Consider the following 13,124-nt stretch of genomic DNA (forward strand, 5'->3'; position numbering starts at 1 on the left):
AACGCTGAATACTTATCCCAGAAATCCAGTGCAATGTTCAGAGTTCCGGGGGAAGTCCGGGAGGAAGGAGAGAGAGAGTATTTTCCAGCTCAAAAGTTTGGGTCGCCATTGTTTTCAATAGTGTTCAGGTTCTGGTTCAAGCTGGGGAACAGTTCTGGTACCTGAACCAAACTTGGAATAAAGTTCATGTTGGGTACCAGAACCCGAGCTTCCACAGGTCCGCTCATACCTATTCATCGTCCAATCCTCCTAGAATGCAGTGCCTCTAGAAGGGTGGTTGGGGAGAGGGTGTGTCTGGTGGACGTGTGTCTGGTGGATGTGTGTCTGGGGAGGGTGTGTCTGGTGGATGTGTGTCTGGTAGATGTGTTTCTGAGGAGGATGTTTCTGAGGAGGATGTTTCTGAGGAGGGTGTGTCTGGTGGATGTGTGTCTGGTGGTCGTGTGTTTGGTGGAGGGTGTGTATGCAGAGAGCTTGTCTGGTGTATGTGTGTCTGGTGGTCGTGTGTCTGGAGAGGGTGTGTATGCAGAGGGCGTGTCTGGTGGATGTGTGTTTGGTGGATGTGTGTCTGGGGAGGGTGTGTCTGGTGGTCGTGTGTCTGGTGGATGTGTGTCTGGTGGACAAGTGTCTGGGGAGGGTGTGTATGCAGAGAGCGTGTCTGGTGGATGTGTGTTAGGTGGATGGGTGTCTGGGGAGGGTGTGTCTGGTGGTCGTATGTCTGGTGGTCGTGTGTCTGGTGGTTGTGTGTCTGGGGAGGGTGTGTATGCAGAGAGCGTGTCTGGTGGATGTGTGTTTGGTGGATGTGTGTCTGGGGAGCGTGTGGCTGATGGACGTGTGTCTGGGGAGGGTGTGTCTGGTGGACGTGTGTCTGGTGGACATGTGTCTGGGGAGGGTGCGTATGCAGAGAGCGTGTCTGGTGGACGTGTGTCTGGGGAGGGTGTGTCTGGTGGATGTGTTTCTGAGGAGGATGTTTCTGAGGAGGGTGTGTCTGGTGGATGTGTGTCTGGGGAGAGGGTGTCTGGTGGATGTGTTTCTGGGCAGGGAGTGTCTGGTGGCTGTGTGTCTGGTGGCTGTGTGTCTGGGGAGGGTGTGTCTGGGCAGGGTGTGTCTGGGCAGGGTGTGTCTGGGCAGGGTGTGTCTGGGCAGGGTGTGTCTGGTGGCTGTGTGTCTGGTGGCTGTGTGTCTGGTGGATGTGTGTCTGGTGGATGTGTGTCTGGGGAGGGGGTGTCTGGTGGATGTGTGTCTGGGGAGGGGGTGTCTGGTGCATGTGCGTCTGGGGAGGGTGTGTCTGGTGGATGTGCGTCTGGGGAGGGTGTGTCTGGTGGATGTGCGTCTGGGGAGGGGGTGTCTGGTGGATGTGTTTCTGGGGAGGGGGTGTCTGGTGGATGTGTTTCTGGGGAGGGGGTGTCTGGTGGACATGTGTCTGGGGAGGGTGTGTATGCAGAGGGCGTGTCTGGTGGATGTGTGTCTGGTGGATGTGCGTCTGGTGGATGTGCGTCTGGTGGATGTGCGTCTGGTGGATGTGCGTCTGGTGGATGTGTATCTGGGGAGGGTGTGACTGGTGGATATGTGCCTGGTGGATGTTTTTCTGAGGAGGGTGTTTCTGAGGAGGGTGTGTCTGGGGAGAGTGTGTCTGGTGGATGTGTGTCTGGGGAGGGGGTGTCCAGTGGATGTGTTTCTGGGGAGGGTGTGTCTGGTGGCTGTGTGTCTGTTGGCTGTGTGTCTGGTGGATGTGTGTCTGGTGGATGTGTGTCTGGAAGATGTGTGTCTGGAAGATGTGTGTCTGGTGAGGGTGTGTCTGGTGGATGTGTGTCTTGGGAAGGTGTGTCTGGTGGATGTGTGTCTGGGGAGGGGGTGTCTAGTGAATGTGTTTCTGGGGAGGGTGTATCTGGTGGATGTGTGTCTGGTGGATGTGTGTCTGGTGGATGTGCGTCTGGTGGATGTGCGTCTGGTGGATGTGCGTCTGGGGAGGGTGTGACTGGTGGATATGTGCCTGGTGGATGTTTTTCTGAGGAGGGTGTTTCTGAGGAGGGTGTGTCTGGGGAGAGTGTGTCTGGGGAGGGGGTGTCCAGTGGATGTGTTTCTGGGGAGGGTGTGTCTGGTGGCTGTGTGTCTGTTGGCTGTGTGTCTGTTGGCTGTGTGTCTGGTGGATGTGTGTCTGGTGGATGTGTGTCTGGAAGATGTGTGTCTGGAAGATGTGTGTCTGGTGAGGGTGTGTCTGGTGGATGTGTGTCTTGGGAAGGTGTGTCTGGTGGATGTGTGTCTGGGGAGGGGGTGTCTAGTGAATGTGTTTCTGGGGAGGGTGTATCTGGTGGATGTGTGTCTGGTGGATGTGTGTCTGGTGGATGTGTGTCTGGTGGATGTGTGTCTGGGGAGGGTGTGTCTGGTGGATGTGTGTCTGGGGAGGGTGTGTCTGGTGGATGTGTGTCTCGTGGCTGTGTGTCTGGGGAGGGTGTGTGTCTGGGGAGGATGTGTCTGGTGGATGTGTGTCTGGGGAGGGGGTGTCTTGTGGATGTGCTTCTGGGGACGGTGTGTCTGGTGGCTGTGTGTCTGGTGGATGTGTGTCTGGTGGATGTGTTTCTGGAGGATGTGTGTCTAGTGGATGTGTGTCTGGGGAGGGGGTGTCTGGTGGATGTGTTTCTGGGGAGGGGGTGTCTGGTGGATGTGTGTCTGGGGAGGGGGTGTCTGGTGAATGTGTTTCTGGGGAGGGTGTATTTGGTGGATGTGTGTCTGGTGGATGTGTGTCTGGTGGATGTGTGTCTGGTGGATGTGTGTCTGGGGAGGGTGTGTCTGGTGGATGTGTGTCTGGTGGATGTGTGTCTGGGGAGGGTGTGTCTGGTGGATGTGTGTCTCGTGGCTGTGTGTCTGTGTGTCTGGGGAGGGAGTGTGTCTGGGGAGGGTGTGTGTCTGGGGAGGGTGTGTCTGGTGGATGTGTGTCTGGGGAGGGGGTGTCTTGTGGATGTGCTTCTGGGGACGGTGTGTCTGGTGGCTGTGTGTCTGGTGGATGTGTGTCTGGTGGCTGTGTGTCTGGTGGATGTGTGTCTGGTGGATGTGTGTCTGGTGGATGTGTGTCTGGGGAGGGTGTGTCTGGTGGATGTGTGTCTGGGGAGGGGGTGTCTAGTGAATGTGTTTCTGGGGAGGGTGTGTCTGGTGGATGTGTGTCTGGTGGATGTATGTCTGGGGAGGGTGTGTCTGGTGGATGTGTGTCTGGGGACAGGGTGTCTGGTGGATGTGTGTCTCGTGGCTGTGTGTCTGGTGGCTGTGTGTCTGGGGAGGGTGTTTCTGGGGAGAGTATGTCTGGTGGATGTGTGTCTGGGGAGGGTGTGTCTGGTGGATGTGTGTCTGGGGAGGGGGTGTCTGGTGGATGTGTTTCTGGGCAGGGTGTGTCTGGTGGCTGTGTGTCTGGTGGCTGTGTGTCTGGTGGCTGTGTGTCTGGTGGCTGTGTGTCTCGTGGATGTATGTCTGGGGAGGGGGTGTCTGGTGGATTTGTGTCTGGTGGCTGTGTGTCTGGTGGCTGTGTGTCTAGGGAGGGTGTTTCTGGGCAGGGTGTGTCTGGTGGCTGTGTGTCTGGTGGCTGTGTGTCTGGTGGCTGTGTGTCTGGTGGATGTATGTCTGGGGAGGGGGTGTCTGGTGGATGTGTGTCTGGGGAGGGGGTGTCTGGTGGATGTGTGTCTGGGGAGGGGGTGTCTGATGGATGTGTGTCTGGGTAGGGGGTGTCTGGTGGATGTGTCTGGGGAGGGGGTGTCTGGTGGATGTGTGTCTGGGGAGGGGGTGTCTGGTGGATGTGTTTCTGGGGAGGGGGTGTCTGGTGAATGTGTTTCTGGGGAGGGGGTGTCTGGTGAATGTGTTTCTGGGGAGGGTGTATTTGGTGGATGTGTGTCTGGTGGATGTGTGTCTGGTGGATGTGTGTCTGGTGGATGTGTGTCTGGGGAGGGTGTGTCTGGTGGATGTGTGTCTGGTGGATGTGTGTCTGGGGAGGGTGTGTCTGGTGGATGTGTGTCTCGTGGCTGTGTGTCTGTGTGTCTGGGGAGGGAGTGTGTCTGGGGAGGGTGTGTGTCTGGGGAGGGTGTGTCTGGTGGATGTGTGTCTGGGGAGGGGGTGTCTTGTGGATGTGCTTCTGGGGACGGTGTGTCTGGTGGCTGTGTGTCTGGTGGATGTGTGTCTGGTGGCTGTGTGTCTGGTGGATGTGTGTCTGGTGGATGTGTGTCTGGTGGATGTGTGTCTGGGGAGGGTGTGTCTGGTGGATGTGTGTCTGGGGAGGGGGTGTCTAGTGAATGTGTTTCTGGGGAGGGTGTGTCTGGTGGATGTGTGTCTGGTGGATGTATGTCTGGGGAGGGTGTGTCTGGTGGATGTGTGTCTGGGGACAGGGTGTCTGGTGGATGTGTGTCTCGTGGCTGTGTGTCTGGTGGCTGTGTGTCTGGGGAGGGTGTTTCTGGGGAGAGTATGTCTGGTGGATGTGTGTCTGGGGAGGGTGTGTCTGGTGGATGTGTGTCTGGGGAGGGGGTGTCTGGTGGATGTGTTTCTGGGCAGGGTGTGTCTGGTGGCTGTGTGTCTGGTGGCTGTGTGTCTGGTGGCTGTGTGTCTGGTGGCTGTGTGTCTCGTGGATGTATGTCTGGGGAGGGGGTGTCTGGTGGATTTGTGTCTGGTGGCTGTGTGTCTGGTGGCTGTGTGTCTAGGGAGGGTGTTTCTGGGCAGGGTGTGTCTGGTGGCTGTGTGTCTGGTGGCTGTGTGTCTGGTGGCTGTGTGTCTGGTGGATGTATGTCTGGGGAGGGGGTGTCTGGTGGATGTGTGTCTGGGGAGGGGGTGTCTGGTGGATGTGTGTCTGGGGAGGGGGTGTCTGATGGATGTGTGTCTGGGTAGGGGGTGTCTGGTGGATGTGTCTGGGGAGGGGGTGTCTGGTGGATGTGTGTCTGGGGAGGGGGTGTCTGGTGGATGTGTTTCTGGGGAGGGGGTGTCTGATGGACGTGCGTCTGGGGACGGGGTGTCTGGTGGACGTGCATCTGGGGACGGGGTGTCTGGTGGATGTGCGTCTGGGGAGGGTGTGTCTGGTGGATGTGCGTCTGGGGAGGGTGTGTCTGGTGGATGTGCGTCTGGGGAGGGGGTGTCTGGTGGATGTGTTTCTGGGGAGGGGGTGTCTGGTGGATGTGTGTCTGGGGAGGGTGTGTGTCTGGGGAGGGTGTGCCTGGTGGATGTGTGTCTGGGGAGGGGGTGTCTTGTGGATGTGTTTCTGGGGAGGGTGTGTCTGGTGGCTGTGTGTCTGGTGGCTGTGTGTCTGGAGGATGTGTGTCTGGAGGATGTGTGTCTGGGGAGGGGGTGTCTGGGGAGGGGGTGTCTTGTGGCTGTGTGTCTGGAGGATGTGTGTCTGGAGGATGTGTGTCTGGAGGATGTGTGTCTGGTGGATGTGTGTCTGGTGGATGTGTGTCTGGAGGCTGTGTGTCTGGTGGACATGTGTCTTGGGAAGGTGTGTCTGGTGGATGTGTGTCTGGGGAGGGTGTGTCTGGTGGATGTGTGTCTGGTGGATGTGTGTCTGGGGAGGGTGTGTCTGGTGGATGTGTGTCTCGAGGCTGTGTGTCTGGTGGCTGTGTGTCTGGTGGCTGTGTGTCTGGAGGATGTGTGTCTGGAGGATGTGTGTCTGGGGAGGGTGTGTCTGGGGAGGGTGTGTCTGGTGGATGTGTGTCTGGGGAGGGTGTGTCTGGTGGATGTGTGTCTTGGGATGGTGTGTCTGGTGGATGTGTGTCTGGGGAGGGGGTGTCTAGTGAATCTGTTTCCTGGGAGGGTGTGTCTGTTGGATGTGTGTCTGGTGGATGTGTGTCTGGTGGATGTGTGTCTGGGGAGGGTGTGTCTGGTGGATGTGTGTCTCGTGGCTGTGTGTCTGGGGAGGGTGTTTCTGGGGAGAGTATGTCTGGTGGATGTGTGTCTGGGGAGGGTGTGTGTCTGGTGGATGTGTGTCTGGGGAGGGGGTGTCTGGTGGATGTGTTTCTGGGGAGGGTGTGTCTGGTGGATGTGTGTCTGGTGGATGTGTGTCTGGTGGATGTGTGTCTGGTGGATGTGCGTCTGGGGAGGGTGTGTCTGGTGGATGTGCGTCTGGGGAGGGTGTGTCTGGTGGATGTGTTTCTGGGGAGGGTGTGTCTGGTGGACATGTGTCTGGGGAGGGTGTGTATGCAGAGGCGTGTCTGGTGGATGTGTGTCTGGTGGATGTGTGTCTGGTGGATGTGCGTCTGGTGGATGTGCGTCTGGTGGATGTGCGTCTGGTGGATGTGCGTCTGGTGGATGTGCATCTGGTGGATGTGTATCTGGGGAGGGTGTGACTGGTGGATGTGTATCTGGGGAGGGTGTGACTGGTGGATATGTGCCTGGTGGATATTTTTCTGAGGAAGGTATTTCTGAGGAGGGTGTGTCTGGTGGATGTGTGTTTGGTGGATGTGTGTCTGGTGGATGTGCGTCTGGTGGATGTGCGTCTGGTGGATGTGCGTCTGGTGGATGTGTATCTGGGGAGGGTGTGACTGGTGGATATGTGCCTGGTGGATATTTTTCTGAGGAGGGTATTTCTGAGGAGGGTGTGTCTGGTGGATGTGTGTCTGGTGGATGTGTGTCTGGGGAGGGGGTGTCCAGTGGATGTGTTTCTGGGGAGAGTGTGTCTGGTGGTTGTGTGTCTGGTGGATGTGTGTCTGGTGGATGTGTGTCTGGAGGATGTGTGTCTGGGGAGGGTGTGTCTGGTGGATGTGTGTCTTGGGAAGGTGTGTCTGGTGGATGTGTGTCTGGGGAGGTGGTGTCTAGTGAATGTGTTTCTGGGGAGGGTGTGTCTGGTGGATGTGTGTCTGGTGGATGTGTGTCTGGTGGATGTGTGTCTGGTGGATGTGTGTCTGGGGAGGGTGTGTCTGGTGAATGTGTGTCTGGATGTGTGTCTGGGGAGGGTGTGTCTGGTGGCTGTGTGTCTCGTGGCTGTGTGTCTCGTGGCTGTGTGTCTGGTGTCTGTGTGTCTGGGGAGGGTGTTTCTGGGGAGAGTATGTCTAGTGGATGTGTGTCTGGGGAGGGTGTGTGTATGGGGAGGGTGTGTCTGGTGGATGTGTGTCTGGGGAGGGGGTGTCTGGTGGATGTGTTTCTGGGGAGGGGGTGTCTGGTGGATGTGTGTCTGGTGGCTGTGTGTCTGGTGGCTGTGTGTCTGGTGGCTGTGTATCTGGGCAGGGTGTGTCTGGTGGCTGTGTGTCTGGTGACTGTGTGTCTGGTGGCTGTGTGTCTGGTGGCTGTGTGTCTGGGGAGGGGGTGTCTGGTGGATGTGTGTCTGGGGAGGGGGTGTCTGATGGATGTGTGTCTGGGGAGGGGGTGTCTGGTGGATGTGTGTCTGGGGAGGGGGTGTCTGGTGGATGTGTGTCTGGGGAGGGGGTGTCTGGTGGATGTGTTTCTGGGGAGGGGGTGTCTGGTGGATGTGTTTCTGGGGAGGGGGTGTCTGGTGGACATGTGTCTGGGGAGGGTGTGTATGCAGAGGGCGTGTCTGGTGGATGTGTGTCTGGTGGATGTGTGGTGGATGTGTGTCTGGTGGATGTGTGTCTGGTGGATGTGCATCTGGGGAGGGTGTGACTGGTGGATATGTGCCTGGTGGATGTTTTTCTGAGGAGGGTGTTTCTGAGGAGGGTGTGTCTGGTGGATGTGTGTCTGGGGAGAGTGTGTCTGGTGGATGTGTGTCTGGGGAGGGGGTGTCCAGTGGGTGTGTCTGGTGGATGTGTGTCTGGTGGATGTGTGTCTGGTGGATGTGTGTCTTGGGAAGGTGTGTCTGGTGGATGTGTGTCTGGGGAGGGGGTGTCTAGTGAATGTGTTTCTGGGGACGGTGTGTCTGGTGGATGTGTGTCTGGTGGATGTGTGTCTGGGGAGGGTGTGTCTGGTGGATGTGTGTCTCGTGGCTGTGTGTCTGGAGGGTGTTGCTGGGGAGAGTATGTCTGGTGGATGTGTGTCTGGGGAGGGTGTGTGTCTGGTGGATGTGTGTCTGGGGAGGGGGTGTCTCGTGGCTGTGTGTCTGGTGGCTGTGTGTCTGGTGGATGTGTGTCTGGTGGATGTGTGTCTGGAGGATGTGTGTCTGGGGAGGGTGTGTCTGGTGGATGTGTGTCTGGGGAGGGTGAGTCTGGTGGATGTGTGTCTTGGGAAGGTGTGTCTGGTGGATGTGTGTCTGGGGAGGGGGTGTCAAGTGAATGTGTTTCTGGGGAGGGTGTGTCTGGTGGATGTGTGTCTGGTGGATGTGTGTCTGGGGAGGGTGTGTCTGGTGGATTTGTGTCTGGGGAGGGTGTGTCTCGTGGCTGTGTGTCTGGTGGCTGTGTGTCTGGGGAGGGTGTTTCTGGGGAGAGTATGTCTGGTGGATGTGTGTCTGGGGAGGGTGTGTCTGGTGGATGTGTGTCTGGGGAGGGGGTGTCTGGTGGATGTGTTTCTGGGGAGGGTGTGTCTGGTGGATGTGTGTCTGGTGGATGTGTGTCTGGTGGATTTGTGTCTGGTGGATTTGTGTCTGGTGGCTGTGTGTCTGGTGGCTGTGTGTCTGGGGAGGGTGTTTCTGGGGAGAGTGTGTCTGGTGGATGTGTTTCTGGGGAGGGGGTGTCTGGTGGATGTGTTTCTGGGAAGGATGTGTCTGGTGGATGTGTGTCTGGGGAGGGTGTGTCTGGTGGATGTGTGTCTGGTGGATGTGTGTCTGGTGGATGTGTGTCTGGTGGATGTGTGTCTGGGGAGAGTGTGTCTGGGGAGAGTGTGTCTGGTGGATGTGTGTCTGGGGAGGGTGTGTCTGGTGGATGTGTGTCTCGTGGCTGTGTGTCTGGTGGCTGTGTGTCTGGGGAGGGTGTTTCTGGAGAGAGTATGTCTGGTGGATGTGTGTCTGGGGAGGGTGTGTGTCTGGGGAGGGTGTGTCTGGGGAGGGGGTGTCTGGTGGATGTGTTTCTGGGGAGGGTGTGTCTGGTGGCTGTATGGCTGGTGGATGTTTGTCTGGTGGATGTGTGTCTGGAGGATGTGTCTGGGGAGGGTGTGTCTGGTGGATGTGTGTCTGGGGAGGGTGTGTCTGGTGGATGTGTGTCTTGGGAAGGTGTGTCTGGTGGATGTGTGTCTGGGGAGGGGGTGTCAAGTGAATGTGTTTCTGGGGAGGGTGTGTCTGGTGGATGTGTGTCTGGTGGATGTGTGTCTGGTGGATGTGTGTCTGGTGGATGTGTGTCTCGTGGCTGTGTGTCTGGTGGCTGTGTGTCTGGGGAGAGTATGTCTGGTGGATGTTTGTCTGGGGAGGGTGTGTCTGGATGTGTGTCTGGGGAGGGGGTGTCTGGTGGATGTGTTTCTGGGGAGGGTGTGTCTGGTGGATGTGTATCTGGGGAGGGTGTGACTGGTGGATATGTGCCTGGTGGATATTTTTCTGAGGAGGGTATTTCTGAGGAGGGTGTGTCTGGTGGATGTGTGTCTGGTGGATGTGTGTCTGGGGAGGGGGTGTCCAGTGGATGTGTTTCTGGGGAGAGTGTGTCTGGTGGTTGTGTGTCTGGTGGATGTGTGTCTGGTGGATGTGTGTCTGGAGGATGTGTGTCTGGGGAGGGTGTGTCTGGTGGATGTGTGTCTTGGGAAGGTGTGTCTGGTGGATGTGTGTCTGGGGAGGTGGTGTCTAGTGAATGTGTTTCTGGGGAGGGTGTGTCTGGTGGATGTGTGTCTGGTGGATGTGTGTCTGGTGGATGTGTGTCTGGTGGATGTGTGTCTGGGGAGGGTGTGTCTGGTGAATGTGTGTCTGGATGTGTGTCTGGGGAGGGTGTGTCTGGTGGCTGTGTGTCTCGTGGCTGTGTGTCTCGTGGCTGTGTGTCTGGTGTCTGTGTGTCTGGGGAGGGTGTTTCTGGGGAGAGTATGTCTAGTGGATGTGTGTCTGGGGAGGGTGTGTGTATGGGGAGGGTGTGTCTGGTGGATGTGTGTCTGGGGAGGGGGTGTCTGGTGGATGTGTTTCTGGGGAGGGGGTGTCTGGTGGATGTGTGTCTGGTGGCTGTGTGTCTGGTGGCTGTGTGTCTGGTGGCTGTGTATCTGGGCAGGGTGTGTCTGGTGGCTGTGTGTCTGGTGACTGTGTGTCTGGTGGCTGTGTGTCTGGTGGCTGTGTGTCTGGGGAGGGGGTGTCTGGTGGATGTGTGTCTGGGGAGGGGGTGTCTGATGGATGTGTGTCTGGGGAGGGGGTGTCTGGTGGATGTGTGTCTGGGGAGGGGGTGTCTGGTGGATGTGTGTCTGGGGAGGGGGTGTCTGGTGGATGTGTTTCTGGGGAGGGGGTGTCTGGTGGATGTGTTTCTGGGGAGGGGGTGTCTGGTGGACATGTGTCTGGGGAGGGTGTGTATGCAGAGGGCGTGTCTGGTGGATGTGTGTCTGGTGGATGTGTGGTGGATGTGTGTCTGGTGGATGTGCATCTGGGGAGGGTGTGACTGGTGGATATGTGCCTGGTGGATGTTTTTCTGAGGAGGGTGTTTCTGAGGAGGGTGTGTCTGGTGGATGTGTGTCTGGGGAGAGTGTGTCTGGTGGATGTGTGTCTGGGGAGGGGGTGTCCAGTGGGTGTGTCTGGTGGATGTGTGTCTGGTGGATGTGTGTCTGGTGGATGTGTGTCTTGGGAAGGTGTGTCTGGTGGATGTGTGTCTGGGGAGGGGGTGTCTAGTGAATGTGTTTCTGGGGACGGTGTGTCTGGTGGATGTGTGTCTGGTGGATGTGTGTCTGGGGAGGGTGTGTCTGGTGGATGTGTGTCTCGTGGCTGTGTGTCTGGAGGGTGTTGCTGGGGAGAGTATGTCTGGTGGATGTGTGTCTGGGGAGGGTGTGTGTCTGGTGGATGTGTGTCTGGGGAGGGGGTGTCTCGTGGCTGTGTGTCTGGTGGCTGTGTGTCTGGTGGATGTGTGTCTGGTGGATGTGTGTCTGGAGGATGTGTGTCTGGGGAGGGTGTGTCTGGTGGATGTGTGTCTGGGGAGGGTGAGTCTGGTGGATGTGTGTCTTGGGAAGGTGTGTCTGGTGGATGTGTGTCTGGGGAGGGGGTGTCAAGTGAATGTGTTTCTGGGGAGGGTGTGTCTGGTGGATGTGTGTCTGGTGGATGTGTGTCTGGGGAGGGTGTGTCTGGTGGATTTGTGTCTGGGGAGGGTGTGTCTCGTGGCTGTGTGTCTGGTGGCTGTGTGTCTGGGGAGGGTGTTTCTGGGGAGAGTATGTCTGGTGGATGTGTGTCTGGGGAGGGTGTGTCTGGTGGATGTGTGTCTGGGGAGGGGGTGTCTGGTGGATGTGTTTCTGGGGAGGGTGTGTCTGGTGGATGTGTGTCTGGTGGATGTGTGTCTGGTGGATTTGTGTCTGGTGGATTTGTGTCTGGTGGCTGTGTGTCTGGTGTCTGTGTGTCTGGGGAGGGTGTTTCTGGGGAGAGTGTGTCTGGTGGATGTGTTTCTGGGGAGGGGGTGTCTGGTGGATGTGTTTCTGGGAAGGATGTGTCTGGTGGATGTGTGTCTGGGGAGGGTGTGTCTGGTGGATGTGTGTCTGGTGGATGTGTGTCTGGTGGATGTGTGTCTGGTGGATGTGTGTCTGGGGAGAGTGTGTCTGGGGAGAGTGTGTCTGGTGGATGTGTGTCTGGGGAGGGTGTGTCTGGTGGATGTGTGTCTCGTGGCTGTGTGTCTGGTGGCTGTGTGTCTGGGGAGGGTGTTTCTGGAGAGAGTATGTCTGGTGGATGTGTGTCTGGGGAGGGTGTGTGTCTGGGGAGGGTGTGTCTGGGGAGGGGGTGTCTGGTGGATGTGTTTCTGGGGAGGGTGTGTCTGGTGGCTGTATGGCTGGTGGATGTTTGTCTGGTGGATGTGTGTCTGGAGGATGTGTCTGGGGAGGGTGTGTCTGGTGGATGTGTGTCTGGGGAGGGTGTGTCTGGTGGATGTGTGTCTTGGGAAGGTGTGTCTGGTGGATGTGTGTCTGGGGAGGGGGTGTCAAGTGAATGTGTTTCTGGGGAGGGTGTGTCTGGTGGATGTGTGTCTGGTGGATGTGTGTCTGGTGGATGTGTGTCTGGTGGTTGTGTGTCTCGTGGCTGTGTGTCTGGTGGCTGTGTGTCTGGGGAGAGTATGTCTGGTGGATGTTTGTCTGGGGAGGGTGTGTCTGGATGTGTGTCTGGGGAGGGGGTGTCTGGTGGATGTGTTTCTGGGGAGGGTGTGTCTGGTGGATGTGTGTCTGGTGGATGTGTGTCTGGTGGATTTGTGTCTGGTGGATTTGTGTCTGGTGGCTGTGTGTCTGGGGAGGGTGTGTCTGGTGGATGTGTTTCTGGGGAGGGGGTGTCTGGTGGATGTGTTTCTGGGGAGGGGGTGTCTGGTGGATGTGTTTCTGGGGAAGGTGTGTCTGGTGGATGTGTGTCTGGTGGATGTGTGTCTGGTGGATGTGTGTCTGGTGGATGTGTGTCTGGTGGATGTGTGTCTGGTGGATGTGTGTCAGGGGAGGGTGTGTCTGGTGGATGTGTGTCTGGGGAGGGGGTGTCTGGTGGATGTGTTTCTGGGCAGGGTGTGTCTGGTGGCTGTGTGTCTGGTGGACGTGCGTCTGGGGAGGGTGTTTCTGGTGGATGTCCGTCTGGGGAGGGTGTGTCTGGTGGATGTGCGTCTGGGGAGGGTGTGTCTGGTGGATGTGCGTCTGGGGAGAGGGTGTCTGGTGGACATGAGTCTGGGGAGGGTGTGTATGTAGAGGGCGTGTCTGGTGGATGTGTGTTTGGTGGATATGCGTCTGGGGAGTGTGTGTCTGGGGAGGGTGTGTCTGGGGAGGGTGTGTCTGGGGAGGGTGTGTCTGGGGTGGGTGTGTATGCAGAGGGCGTGTCTGGTGGATGTGTGTCTGGTGGATGTGTGTCTGGTGGATGTGTGTCTGGTGGATGTGTGTCTAGGGAGGGTGTGTCTGGTGGATGTTTTTCTGAGGAGGGTGTTTCTGAGGAGGGTGTGTCTGGTGGATGTGTGTCTGGGGAGAGTGTGTCTGGTGGATGTGTGTCTGGGGAGGGTGTGTCTGGTGAATGTGTGTCTGGGGAAGGGGTGTCTGATGGATGTGTGTCTGGGGAGGGTGTGTCTGGTGGATGTGTGTCTTGGGAGGGTGTGTCTGGTGGATGTATGTCTGGGGAGGGGGTGTCTGGTGGATGTGTTTCTGGGGAGGGTGTGTCTGGTGGATGTGTG

The 13,124-nt window shown here is 57.6% G+C and overlaps 1 protein-coding gene across 3 annotated transcripts in view; it reads left to right on the forward strand.

Annotated features, from left to right (window-relative positions):
- The window catches only part of SEPTIN12 (septin 12), a 116,958-nt gene that overhangs the window by 89,162 nt on the left and 14,672 nt on the right, over positions 1-13,124 (forward strand). The gene's annotated exons all lie outside the window — the stretch shown is intronic.

This window comes from Phyllobates terribilis, unplaced genomic scaffold (genome assembly GCF_046119375.1).
Source record: "Phyllobates terribilis strain yellow unplaced genomic scaffold, ASM4611937v1 Scaffold_9__5_contigs__length_417890890, whole genome shotgun sequence".
Classification (NCBI taxonomy): domain Eukaryota; kingdom Metazoa; phylum Chordata; class Amphibia; order Anura; family Dendrobatidae; genus Phyllobates; species Phyllobates terribilis.